A 14127-nucleotide genomic window follows, 5' to 3' on the forward strand; every position below is an offset into this window, starting at 1 on the left:
GTTGCTCCGCCGTTGCCCGATGCCTCCCAAGCCTCCTCCTCCTCTCAGGTGTCCTTATTGCACTCGTACAACACTCGCGAAACTGATTAATTACGATCGCACGAAACTTCACGTAACACTCCCGTACGCGACGCGAACATCGGAATCCGAGCATCTGTACACAAAGAAATAGAAATTATTAGTCCGCAAGGAAACGATATTTTACAGTGTTTACTGTCAATCAATCTAATCTTTATGCGTAATGAGTTACACGAGCGAAACATTACGATAAATCGCTATTAATTGTAACAATTAACTGAGGTAATTTTCGATCATATCACATTTCGAGAACGACGCGCGATAAACGACTGCCTTTGCTTCCTGCCTGTACAAGCTGCGAAGTACGATGAAACGATTTACAACAGACAGCGCAAATACCAAAGCCATGCAGCAACAAATTTCTCTGTCTTCCCGAAATTGATAAACAGATTACACTACAATCGACAATTCAAAGCGCGATGCGTAAACGAGATGTAATCGCGACAAAGTACCACGTTACACTATTTTAGACGAGTTAGGCCTGTATTCTGAATCTTCTTTTATCGATAAAAGAGGATTCAGAATTCGGGCCATTGTCTCGTGAAATATCTATTGATATAAAGTCGTCGCGCCTCGCATGCAAATCGTTTCTCATTACAAGTTGTAGGAACTTAATAATTGATCGACGAACGTTACTTGTTATTAATAAACGTGTACAAATTCATAGCGTTTTATCCCGAAACTCATAGCGATCGCGTCTCGGAAACTGATAACGGAAAAATAATACGACGCACGGAGCGATTCTCGACACTACATGCCGGCCCGAGGCTCGGCGAGCGAATGATGACGCGGTGACCTTCGCGTAAACAACGGCACGCGTAACGTCGCGTGATAACCGCACGGGGAGCAAAACAAAAACGAACGCTGAAAATTCGTTATCCTGTCCACGAAATATGAAATAAAGTTGAAAATTCGATCTTTAGATCTTTTCTGTCTTTAGCATCTTTAGATAAATTCAAGACGGTCTTGAATATAAGATCTGACTAGATGAATACCGGTCTATATCTATTATTTGAAATTACTTTGTCCAGTGATTGTTACTAAACATTTTGCGTATCTTTCCGCGGATTCATTAGTTATTGCTTAACGATTGACTCCGTTCAATCGAGAAGATGTTTGAAACGCATATCGTTGTTATTTAAATTGCTGCGATATTTTATCTTTACAGGCATTTGCTTGATTAAATAAATAATATTCAAATGAATATCGAAGAATTTAATTGATGATGATTAAATTAAAAATAAATTATATTAAAAATGGAATAGCATAGCGTGCAAACTGATGAATACATTCGATTATTTCTCCCTTTACGTTTTTAGTATTGTCATCTGTCGATTAAAACAATAAAAAGATTATAACATTTTATATTAAAAAATATATAAATTTTAAAATATAGCTGCCGTTTATAATCGCTGCTGAAGAAGCACTTAAATATACGGCACGATATTGGATTTATGACACAAGGATTTGAAGTTTTCAAAGATTTAAGAGTTCGTATAATTCTAAAGAATAAGTCACGATCTGAAAGTGTCGGAACAGCAATTTTTGTAAAACTTTTCGATATGTTTGCTTCGTGAAACGGAAGTTTAAGCCCTTGAAAGAGTTAGTTTCTCCTATCGGATACGATGAGAAAACTCACGGAAAATTCCGGGTAACCCAGATGAGCGTTGATACATGCGAGTTTGGCGAGTTTATACATTTTTCAATGCGTCCAGCCGCACTGACAACTATCAACGGTGGATTCCTGTCCGATTTCTACGGGAACACACCGAAGTTACCACGGTTCAATGGGACAAAGAGATACCATGGTACTATTGGCGCTGCCGGCTCGATCGATATTTACTGAGACATACATAACTCGATAGAATACACGAATGAACGTAGTGCGCAATCCGTGTGATAACTCGCAGCTTTGGGCATAGCTGGATCAAAACATTCAATAGATTCTACGCTGAACAGAAACGCGACAAATTTATCGCCGAATAATTTCCCGGTACACAAAGAAACACATCATTTATGTAATTAATAATACGTACATTGCAAGTGAGAACAAAAGACGCAGATGCTAATTCTCATCGTAGATTTAGCGTTAAATGTAATCACCTTTTGATATCACGTGTGCATTAAACGGAGAGAACTAAAATAATGGAATTTAACTCGTGTTAAAAAGATGGATTATTACTTTGGGCCAGCCTGCGCACAGCATAAATACAGACGAAAGACTGAGACAAAAGAGTTAAATAAAATTTCAGACTGTCAGTGGCACAATATAAGAGTTTTTGTTTTAAAAAATAGAACCCCGGGCGTCTTGTGGATATAAAAAACTGCTTTTCTTCATTTTACCTCCGTTCCATGTGTGGCAATTTAGTACGCAAACACAGATAAAAGATATAATTTGCAGCACAAACATTGTTCATGTAATTGCGCCCGGAATTCATGTACCTAGAATCTTTCCTGTTTTTCCTTTGTAAAATACACATTGCCGTGTATCCGAATTATTGACATTTAACCATCGATATCTCGCGTGCGGCGGATAAATCCACCTGGTCCTCGTTCCTGCCTTCCGTGTCGAGATACGTTACGGGGAGCCGGAAATTTTATGGAAATTATGCTCTGAGAAGAACGAGATGGGATCCTGCTACGGCGACTCGCAAATCGAACGCATTAAAAGTCCATTATCGGTGGCTACGAGAAACGGGAGGCAGAAAGAGTGAGAGAGAGAGAGAGAGAGAGAGAGAGGAGGGGCAAAGAGGTGGAAAGGAGAACAAAGAAAAAAGAGGCGAGTGAAGGAAGTGGACCAAAGCATCCAACAAGATTCAATCGGTCATGGCCCAGCAGTTAGGCTCCTACAACTTATTAACTCTTAACTTAATAATTTGCCTACCGAGACATTAAATATCAATCGCTGAGTGATGATATTTTAGTTAAATACACGTCTACACGTGAAGATAATTGCGTCAACTTTCGTTTATCTTTTTCAAATAATTGTTATCCTGGAATCTTAGAATCTTGTATTTTTGTCTTATACGAAATAATATTTCCCCGTGTTCTACATCAGTTACAAGAACACATCGAATCTTTCTCCATCATTTTCTCCTCTTTTCCCATTTAATGGATGGACCGAAACAAACTCATTAACTGTATTAATATAACATACAGGGCAGATTAATGTACTTAAGGAAGGGCGTTCAGTTCGACTGAACGCTGTCTGAGAAAGATAAGGGTGGTGACCCCTCGAGAAGATGGATTCGACAATATGCTAGACGTGATTCGGTATTATCATAATATATTACAAAGATGTGTTTTCATTGTACATATAAAAGGATATAAATGGAGCAGAAATTCAAGTAATTTTCTAATTAAATATTTTTGTATCTGTTCTAACTCTTTGTTCTAACTTTTTGTTTAATAAAGCAGCGATATTAAAAGTATAAATTATAATTTACAAATTCGTAAATTATAAGATATATGCGTAACTATTTAAAACAAAATTGGCAAGTGTTACTTTGTAGAAAATAAATCTAATTTCGTAATGAACTGTTATTCGATGTGTAACAATTTCACATCTTGATTTACGAATACACATTTAAAAGCTGCTAAAGACACGTAAAATATTGTTGTCACAATGGAATGTAATTTCACAGAATCAAGACTCTATAGAAATATTTCCTACGATATTAAAAGCTCGTATATCAAAAGCACATTTCTCTTTCCTCGGAAGTTTACAAAATGAGCGTTAAAGCGTGCGATCGATGCGAAACCTTCAATCTAATCACCGAGAGCTACCCTCTGAAATTCGAAACGTTCTCTCAGGATCGATGTCGTACTCACACTCGCAGCGTGTCGTCGTGCCTGCCGCCGGGGCGCGCGCAGAGAAAGCCAGTCGTACATACACACGTATACGCGGCGTGCGCTACAGCATCCGAAGAGACGCGGAGGAAATCGCAGTATAAGCTTAAGTACATGTGTCTGCTCGGGATAGGGTAGTATGTAGGACGTTATCAACGTGCACCACATTGGTCCGAAGGCCGAAATACGATTTCGTACTTTGTTCCCGCGCGGGGCTCACGATAATTGCGCAGAATTGCGCCGCTTAGATTACACCGGAGAGTGCCTTCTTTGATGGCTGGGACCGCTCGGATGCCCTTCGGCAAAGGCGAGCAAATTCGGAGGCGATGGGCGCAAGTAATTGGTGCAGCGAGGCTGAAGCGGACGAGAGAACGGAGGCCGGAATTAGATGTTCTTATGTAACATTGAGAGAGGGAGAGAGGCATTTTTTCGTATCTTCCTGGATTCGTAGTGGAAAAAGAGAGAGAGAGAGAGCAGTTCCTCGCGGCCAGATAGGACGAAACGAAGTAGCGCGAAATACCTTGATGAAAGAATTATTTATTAAAGACCAGCGTGTTTCACACGGAACGTTGGCTCTCCAAGGAACTTTCTTTTACAAAGTATACGTTTTCGTTTCGTGCGATAGGGCGTGCTAGAAAGTCTAGGGGATGTCTTATTGCGTATATATAATTAATGAGAATAATAAGTTCGTAAAATTAAACGTAACATTTTGTTCCTTTTAAATATTCCATGTGTAATTTAAAAGAATAGGCTTTTCCACAGCTTTGTTTTGTTTAAGACATCGAAAAGAAGATGAAAGAAAGCCGCGATGGGGAAAGCGAGCTGGTCCTGCATAAATTTATTCAATTAATTCTTTACGCCGCGAATTGATATTTCGGCCTTATAAATTTTTTTAATCGGAGTTGTTTTCCCGAGACTTGATATCGATACACGGAGAGAATTTTCTCTTAAATTTTATCCTGGAAATCATGTAATCGTCGGACAATATGGCATTTTAAAGAACCTTATGAGTTTTTTTAAATTTGACCGTATATTTAACCAGTAATTATATTTAGTATACATTTTACTACACCGAGAAAAAAAATTGTTAATATTACTAAATATATTTAGTTAACAATATTTCTTTAATTCAAATATATATGTTTTTCACTTAAACATACATCATTTATTCAAATATATATATTTTGAATTAACAAATGTTTACGTGAATTAACAAATATTTGTTTGACAGCCCGTGACTGCGGCATATAATTGAATCAAGAAATATTTTCTTGACTCAGCAGTTTCTTTTTCTCAGTGTAGTAAAATGTGTGGTAAAATTTCCGAAAACCCTCGTAAAGTTGTTCAAAATACCACGTTGTCCCACGATTACATGATTTTCAGGGTAAATTTCAAAAGAAAATTCTCCCCCCCCGTGTGTAAACTTGCTATGAAATATACTTTAAGCCCGTTCAATATTTTGCATCTCGTTGTATTGGAGTTCATCGGCGTGTGCGCCAGTCAGCTGTTTCGAGGGAAAACAGAGCGATTTCGCAGCATTAATTTAATAGAACCAACCGTTGGGAAGCTGTTTGCACCGTAAGCCTGCCTACGTGACTTCCGCTAAAGACGTCGGCTTATTTTCTTCCGGCACCGCTTATACTTGGCAAACAATTGCATTAAAACCTGTTTGGAACGATTCGGCACCTCACCGTCGACACACCGTCGCATTCCGCCAATTTTCCACCTTATGATCGCCAAGGCAATTTAATCGGCCAACCAACAGAAATACGATAGATTTCGCCGGCGTGTAATAACGAGCGCTCTCGGAAAAGTACTTTTCCGTTTTACTGTCAATTAAAATAGCTCTCTCGTGGAGTCTAGTATAATATTAGCATTCCCTTACATAAAGAGCACATTTAACGCAGAAGGATGAATTATTGGGGTTGTTCGTAGGAAATATCGTGGGCAGGGTGAGTTTAATAACGGTATGTACATATAGGGTGCATTCGAAATATTTATATCTCCATTCCGGGCGACCAGGGAAACGCCCCTTATTGTCGTGAGAGTCGCGACAGAGAATCGACTTTGGGTTAACAAAATATCATGACCAGGAACGGAAAGAATTTATAGTTTATTAGCCTGGTGCTGGGCTGGGTAGCTATTGGGCTATTGGGCGAAGTCCATTTAAACTTCGCTGGCACCGGGAATGGGATAATAAAGAAAGGGAAGACGGGAGGCAGGAGAAAAAGGAAAGAGATAAATGTAGATATGTAGACTCTGCGAGTCGGCTATAGACGACTGTGTCAAGGATGTGAGAAGATTAGAAGTCGAAGATACGTTTCAGCGTATAAAATCATTCGTGCGACAACGAATAAAACAATTACGAATATATACGCAAGTGCAAATATTTGAAAACTGTTCTCGCGCAAAATTCAACATCTCCATCTCAACCTTGCAATATTCCCCTACGCGACTTTTCTTCCCTCTTTTCAACTTTTTTATATTAGCGAGCGACAGTTCATATATAGAATTCGACTCGATATTTCCGATGTCGTCAGTTCGCGTGCATGTTTTATCGTGAAACATTTCCAATATCGTGTGCCATCAAATCCTCTCGCAGATTTCTCCCCGAAGCAACAGAAACTAGGCGGAACGCGGGGGATGGCAATCGGCCAAAAATTATGCATTCCGCCCGTTCGGTCGCAAACAGCAATTTACAGCTATTCACCACGTTCGCGAGGATCGAGGATCGTTCTTTCGAAGAAAGTGGTAGGATTGGCCGAAACACGTCATAGACCGCCGCCCCCGTTGGAAATCCGTCGTGGCTGGCGGGTAGCTCGCGCTTACCCTCTACGGCTCGATAGAGAAGGGGTCGCACGGACAGGAGGGACGATCTTTTACGAGCTCTTGGCTCGCTCGAAATTTGTCTGGATGCCACCCGGGTGTCGGTTTTTCTCGGCGAGCCCTAACTCCTGGCGCGCCGAGAAACAGGAAGTAGTAAAAGAAGCTCCGGCTCTGTCTCCTCTCGCGTGTTCTTAAACCGTCGGTCTGTATACGCGCTTCCGCCCTTCCTCATCCCTTTGCCCTACGCGATGTCCTTTCGTTTACTGCCGCCGATAGCTCTCCGCGTCGCTAGTAAATCCGTCGCTCCACCGGCCACATTACTCTCGTCCGAACGAGAACCGTCCGATTACGAATAAACGACGCGCTATACGGCATGGCGAGCTGGCCTGGCCCCGGATAAACGAAACGATAGGCGGACGAGACGAATAAATCATTGGACGTGCATCGCGCAGCATTCGTTTTTACGATCCGTCGCAGCGGCGTTCGCGGCGAATTTACACGGAGCCGGTGCGGTGGCGGGACAAGTCAAGCAGTAAATTACCTTTCTTTCCTATCTTTCTCAAGCAAGCGCTATTTATAAAATTAGAGACGTCCCACGGACACGTCCGGGGAGGTGAACAATGAGTCGCAAAACGAGTCGTTAGAGATATATCTGCGTTATTATTTTTATCGCGACAATTGTCAGAATTCGTTAATATAATTACAGCTTCTTCAAACGCCGAAAGGCATTTGACAGTCGAGAACGCGAGGCCCAGATATCAGGGGTACATTGTCAATTACTCCCTTTGTTACCGCGATATATTGCTGGCGACTTTCCCCGTTGAAACGCCTATTATTATCGTGGAGAAACTTCGGTGAGGGAAATCTTTAGTTTGTTTCGTGGCTTGCACAGAACGCTATCTTCTAATTTTCGACAAATAACTTGTACAACTCGTCCACCTCCGCGAGTCTTCCGTCAATTTAAATAAGGGCCACTTTCTCGATCGCCCTTCCTCCGACATTATATATACATATAGATTGCGGTACCCGTGTACCCACCTGTAGAAGTAAACCCCGCGAAGAGGTAATTTCTCTCGCGCGCATACACACCGGTATGAATTAAACCAATCTTCTGATTAACCAATCCCGATGATTACGAACGGCCTGCTTCATCCACGGACGGCCATTAACGTGAAAGGCACAGGACGTCCCGCGCCACCGATTCGCGCCGGAACGGTGTTCCGTCGTCGGCGTCGAGAGTTCTAAAGTATTTATCGCCTATCTTTCTCGTCCCCCCCCCCTCGCCCTCTCTCTCTCTCTTTCTCTCTCTCTCTCTCCGCGGGAGAGCCTCGCACCAGCCGAGAGTTACCGGAATCACCGGTACGTGAAAAGAAACGAAAGTAATCTCGCGATTCTTGTTCCCCCGTCACTTCCGCCTCCGCCTCCGTCGCTCGGGAGGAAAAAGAAAAGGAGTGGAAGAGTACAAGCGGATTATCTGTCGGCGAACACACATCGACATCTGCAAACAGGATTCAACTGCAGTTAACTACCATCCGCCAATGCACATATTTGCTTTTTAACCGTTAAGTGTGTAACCTGGCATAATACATATATGTAATCTTTCGCTTATCACAAATGTAATTATACTTCCGTAAACGTAATTATATATGCTCGAGAATATCTAGATTAAATCTCTAATTCGGGCCGGCGGCGGTAAGGAGGGATTTTACCTCGCGCACGTGACGAAATTAAATTGTCAAATATATTCATATTTTAAATAATAACGTAATATGTCGAACGTGTATTAATTTATTTATATTTTTAATGCGCGCCCGGCGCTTGGCGAACACGCGGAATACGGATTATTTTAATGTAACGGATTAATTTCCGGTAATAGTGGAGAGTGCTGCGGGTGCTGTTTATAAATCCACGTGTATTCCACCGCGAATAAACATATTTCGGCGATCACGTTTCTGCTGGGACCCGCAAACATCTCGGCATTACAAAACGTCGCGACGCGGCGTGCGAGCGAAATAAACGTATGCCGAAACCAAATCTAGCGGGGAAATATAATTTCGAGCAATCGATAGGTAAATCGCGGCACCGACCGCGATGTCGCGTAACATCGAGGGCATGTGCAAGCGCGGTCGTCGCGGCGTGACGGCAAACTTCGGGGCCGCGAGTTATTAATTTAATTATGTATGCGAAATTCAATTCTCTCTCGTTAAAATGCTCGCTAAATATTAATCGACCGAACGTCAAACGCCGTCGAATTATCGGCGGGTGGGGGGTGGGGGGCAATTAAGTGGCCAAATATTATTCCATCGTAAACACATTGGACACGCGCATTCCGCCGACCGCCGCGTATAACGGAAAGAGTATCGTTGAAATTACGTAAATACTTTCTCGGCCGGGCGAGGCAGGTTTTGCTCGTCAAACAGATCTCAGATTTAACGTGAAAAAACGCGACGACAATCTATATCGAGATTCAGAACGGAATGGGAAAACGTACCCTGTTTTCTTTTTGGTTAATCTACTTATTATTTTTGTCGACTGTTATTTACTTTAATTATTAACATGTTTTCAATAATATACAGTCTTTTTTATACACAGAGCGATATGACTGATGCCTCTTTTGTATATTTAATATTTTTTTGAATGTTTGTTGAAGTGAAATGTTCAATGCTCTAGCAGTTATTCGTTGTGTTTCACATTTCAACGTTTTATATTTTTCTATCTCATAAGAGGGAAATGTATTCAATACGATTATTTGCGAAACGCGATACGCGCAAGATCCGTTTTTGTTGCATGTCGCTACATGAATTTTTCGTCAAGTTATACTGTTTTGAAAATCGGGCGTGCGCGCACCATACATAAAAGAACGCCTCGCATATTTTTGTTTGTAATTTGACAGATGTGTTATTAAAAAAACAGGTGCGAAAACATGCGAAGTGCTTTGAAACATGATATGCACCGACATCGAGACTCACACGCGCGCACTGGCCAATTCCATTACTAAATCGTCGATGTAATCGTTAATATTTTTACGTAGAAAAATCGCTGCGGAATAACTTCGGACTGGTTTGAAAACTAAAATTTTAGTACTTCCTCAATGCAAGCCTTCCCCAACGAGCACGGTTGCTTATCTCGGACGATTAGTTTGGCGAAATTAATGACGAAAATAAAAACGATTTTGCCCTAAGACCTTCGTTCTTACGCCTAATCTACAAGTGCTATTTGCGTCTAGAAACATTCGGCTTTAGCAAATCAAAACGCTTTACAAAATTCGTCGACAACGTAGGACCCAGTAAGAAATGATTCGTCGATCGATGACGAAACGATGTCGGAACGATCAATTAATGTCGACTCTACATCGTTTCGAAATCGATCGACGAATTATTTCTTACTGGGGATTGTACAGTGATAGACAGAATTGTCTCGACACTTTCAATAAATTTAGGAACGCGCATTTACGTCCAGATTTACGTTCCGAAACATTTTCTTTGAAGAAATGTTATTTCACTCACTATGTCAGTAACTTCCAAAGAGCCAAATAAACACTCCGCCAAATTCCTGATTACATCAAGACAAACTAAATATGAGTAGCATCTGCAAATGTTTGATTGCTGTGATCGATCGACACATTGACCGCACTCTTATCTTTAATTAAAATGAGTCAAAAGATACTCCTAACGGAAGCGTAATTTCGTTATGGAGTTCAAAATAATTAAGAAGAAACTTACTTCACAAACAGAGAATACAATTATTGCGAAATGGATATTTTATGTCAATTGCATTTTTGTTGCATTCTTTTATAGTTTATTATCTTAGTACTTTAACATCATCAGAAATATTCACCAGAAATCTTATCTTTTTATATATCTTGGTCTAGCCCATTTATTTCAAGAAAATGAATCTATGAAATGTTATATTTAACTGTAATATTCGCAGAAAGAGAGACTGCTCTTAAGTTAAAAGAGAAACACACTCACGGATACAATGAACCTGATGTCTCCGAGGCCCCTGAGGCCTCGTCTTCCTCCCACGTTGCCTCGTTTCACACACACACAAACACACACACACACACACACGCGCGCGCGCGCGCGCGCGCGAAAACGCGATCAAACATAAAACTAATTCACGACTCTGCCGCGTATTTGAAAGCGATAAGCGATAGGAAATTACTTTCACATTAGTGAATAAACCGAAACACGTCGCGGGATGTATAAGAGTTCAAGCATTCTTCGAGCGATAATCATCGTCCGATAAGTAAATCACGGCGAAATGTTAATTTACAATTCGGATCCTCTCCTCGTTTCGATATGAATCGCGTAAGACACTCGCTTCGCAACGAGCAACCAGGGGCTCGATTCTTCAATTCATTCGAAGGAGAAACGTATGCGAAAATTCTACTCTTACAGAAAAGTCGATTGGCTATTCGCGTAGCTTTTAGCTAATCGACACGCAACTTTTCTGTGAGAATAGAATTTTCGCGTACGTATCTCTGTCGAATGAGTTCGAGAATCAAGCCCCAGTGCCTCGACACATCGACGAGTCTCGTGAATTTCGAAAGTCGTTTAGTGAATCCGATAGTTAATGCAGAACGCGATGTCTTTCCGATACGCGTAATATTCTATTTGTACATATTTCCGTCTATTTCGAGGAGTAATAATTCGATACACGGAGCGGCACGCACATCCAACTTGCTCGCTCGATGGCCGGGACAAGAATGATAGCGCGGTGACCTCCCAGTGGTCGCGCGACACGGCGTACGACGCGGCCTATTGTGTGCGTGACAAAAACAAGTCCGTGGCAAACCGTCTCACCGCCGGTTGTACTTTCAAATTGTTTATCACGGAATCAACGTACGCCGAATATTCTGTTCCTTACACCTCAAATTAGTGAATAAACCGATACACGTCGCGGGATGTATGCGAATTCGAGTATTCTTCGAGCGATAATCGTCGTCGTTCGATAAGTGAATCACGGGGAAATGTTAATTTACAATTCGGATCTTCTCGTTTCGATATAAATCGCGCAAGACATTTGCTTCACAGCGAGCAAGCAGGGGCTCGATTCTTGAATTCGTCGAAAAAGAAAGGTATGCGAAAATTATATTCTTATAGAAAAATTGCAAGTCGATTGGCTATTCGCACAGCTTCCAGCCAGTCGACTGCAACTTTTCTGTAAGGCTGGTATCACGTTTGTCGTACGACAAACTTTTTAATTGTATTGATTGACTGGAAGATAGTAAAATTCTCGAGTATTTAGAAATTTTTTATTCAGCAGCCAATCAAGACGTTTAAAAACTTTGTCGTACGACAAATGTAATAGCAGACTGGGATATTCCTCGGAGAAGATTTTGGAACGTAAGTCTGAACGCACGTTCCTAAACTCAATAAAAAAAGTGTCCCAACAATCATTCTGTCCATTACTGTACAACGTATAATGTACAATTTATCAACTTGCCGAAAATTTTTTAACGTACTTATCTATTGGCTACAAAATAGAATGTTTCTGGACGCAAAGAGGACATTGTAGATTCGGCTTTAAAGCATCCGCGTGGAAATGACAAATCGATGTAACGTAACATCTCTTTTTTAATGTTACAAGTATCTCGGTTATCTTTTTATAATTGTACCTCGCATATTCATCCCGCGTTATAAAGCAAGATAACAACTGCGTTGAAAGGCAAGCATGTACTATTTATTACGAGAAATGCGGAAAACGCGAAGTTGCCGGAGCAACAGGTGCAGCGTCAAGTTGACCGCGACGTGCAAATCCCCTTCGCCATCTTAGATGCGTTCCGTTGCGTTTGTATCTGCGAATTGTGCGCGAATCGTCGTGTAATTGTATTCTCTGCTTAGATATTTATCATATCTTGATATGACTACTTTATAAACCGCATATTTTCGTCGATCAATCTATGTTCCTATTGTTATTTCATTAATTTCAGCTCGAAATTATAAATTGATATCCGCGATACTGTCGATATTCGAAGATATGATAGTCGGCTTCGTCGATGGATTTGCGACTATTCGCGTCGACAGATTCTTCAGCCTCGCGAGCCCCACGGAATACGCGCTTTAACATAATATCATGCAAGCACGAGTGGCGAATCTATTATTCACGACGCGACAATTGAGTGATGAGCAGTAAATGGTAGAATTAATATAGATTTTGCTTACCAGTTGAACCGAGAAGCTCGTCCTACAATCGATCCGCTTAATCTGAATTCCCTTCGCCATCTCAAGTGCGTTCCGTTGCGTTTGTACCTGCAAACCGTGCGCCAATCATCCTGTAATTGTATTGATCAATCAAAATATGCAGTTTATCTGTTATTCACAACGCGATACTTGAGCGATGAGCAGTAAATGATTGGATTAATATGGATTTTACTTACCAAATGACCAAAACGCTCGTCCTAGAGCCGATCCGCTCCGTTTGAATCCCTTTCGCCCAATCTTATTGTTAGATGCGTTCTGTTGCCTTTGTATCTGAAAACCGTCGTGTAATTGTATTGATGATCAACGAAAATATGCAGTTTATCTACTCTCGAAAGTTTTGGAGTGAAAATAGAACCATGGAGTGAAATATTCACTTTATCGGAACAAATATTTACTCCGTTAGAATGAATATTCACTCCAATAGAGCAAATATTTTACTCCTCGGTTTTACATTGACTCCAAAAACTTTAAAGAGTATTATTCACGACGCGATAGTTGAGTGATGAGCAGTAAATGGTAGAATTAATATCGATTTTATTTACCAATTGCCCGAGACGCTCGTCCTAGAGTCGATCCGCTTTGTCCGAATTCCCTTCGCCATCTCAGGTGCGTTCCGTTGCGTTTGTACCTGCAAACCGTGCGCGAATCGTCCTGTAATTGTATTGATCAACCAAAATATGCAGTTTATCTGTTATTCACGACGCGATGCTTGAGCGATGAGCAGTAAATGATTGGATTAATATGGATTTTACTTACCAAATGACCAAAACGCTCGTCCTAGAGCCGATCCGCTCCGTTTGAATCCCTTTCGCCCAATCTTATTGTTAGATGCGTTCTGTTGCCTTTGTATCTGAAAACCGTCGTGTAATTGTATTGATGATCAACGAAAATATGCAGTTTATCTACTCTCGAAAGTTTTGGAGTGAAAATAGAACCATGGAGTGAAATATTCACTTTATCGGAACAAATATTTACTCCATTAGAATGAATATTCACTCCAATAGAGCAAATATTTTACTCCTCGGTTTTACATTGACTCCAAAAACTTTAAAGAGTATTAGTTACGACGTGATAGTTGAGTGATGAGCAGTAAATGTTAGAATTAATATCGATTTTATTTACCAATTGCCCGAGACGCTCGTCCTAGAGTCGATCCGCTTTGTCCGAA

At 41.0% G+C, this 14127-nt stretch overlaps 1 long non-coding RNA gene across 1 annotated transcript; it reads right to left on the minus strand.

Moving 5' to 3' along the window:
- Window positions 1-14116, minus strand: LOC105569948. The gene is made up of 3 exons (XR_001009557.1): window positions 14082-14116; window positions 12921-13809; window positions 1-154 (listed from the first exon to the last, which is right to left on the minus strand). It is a non-coding gene; the product is annotated as an uncharacterized LOC105569948 (long non-coding RNA).
- Between the last annotated feature and the right edge of the window lie 11 nt (window positions 14117-14127).

The sequence above is a fragment of the Vollenhovia emeryi genome, unplaced genomic scaffold (genome assembly GCF_000949405.1).
Source record: "Vollenhovia emeryi isolate VEMERY1.0 unplaced genomic scaffold, V.emery_V1.0 DF939122.1, whole genome shotgun sequence".
Classification (NCBI taxonomy): domain Eukaryota; kingdom Metazoa; phylum Arthropoda; class Insecta; order Hymenoptera; family Formicidae; genus Vollenhovia; species Vollenhovia emeryi.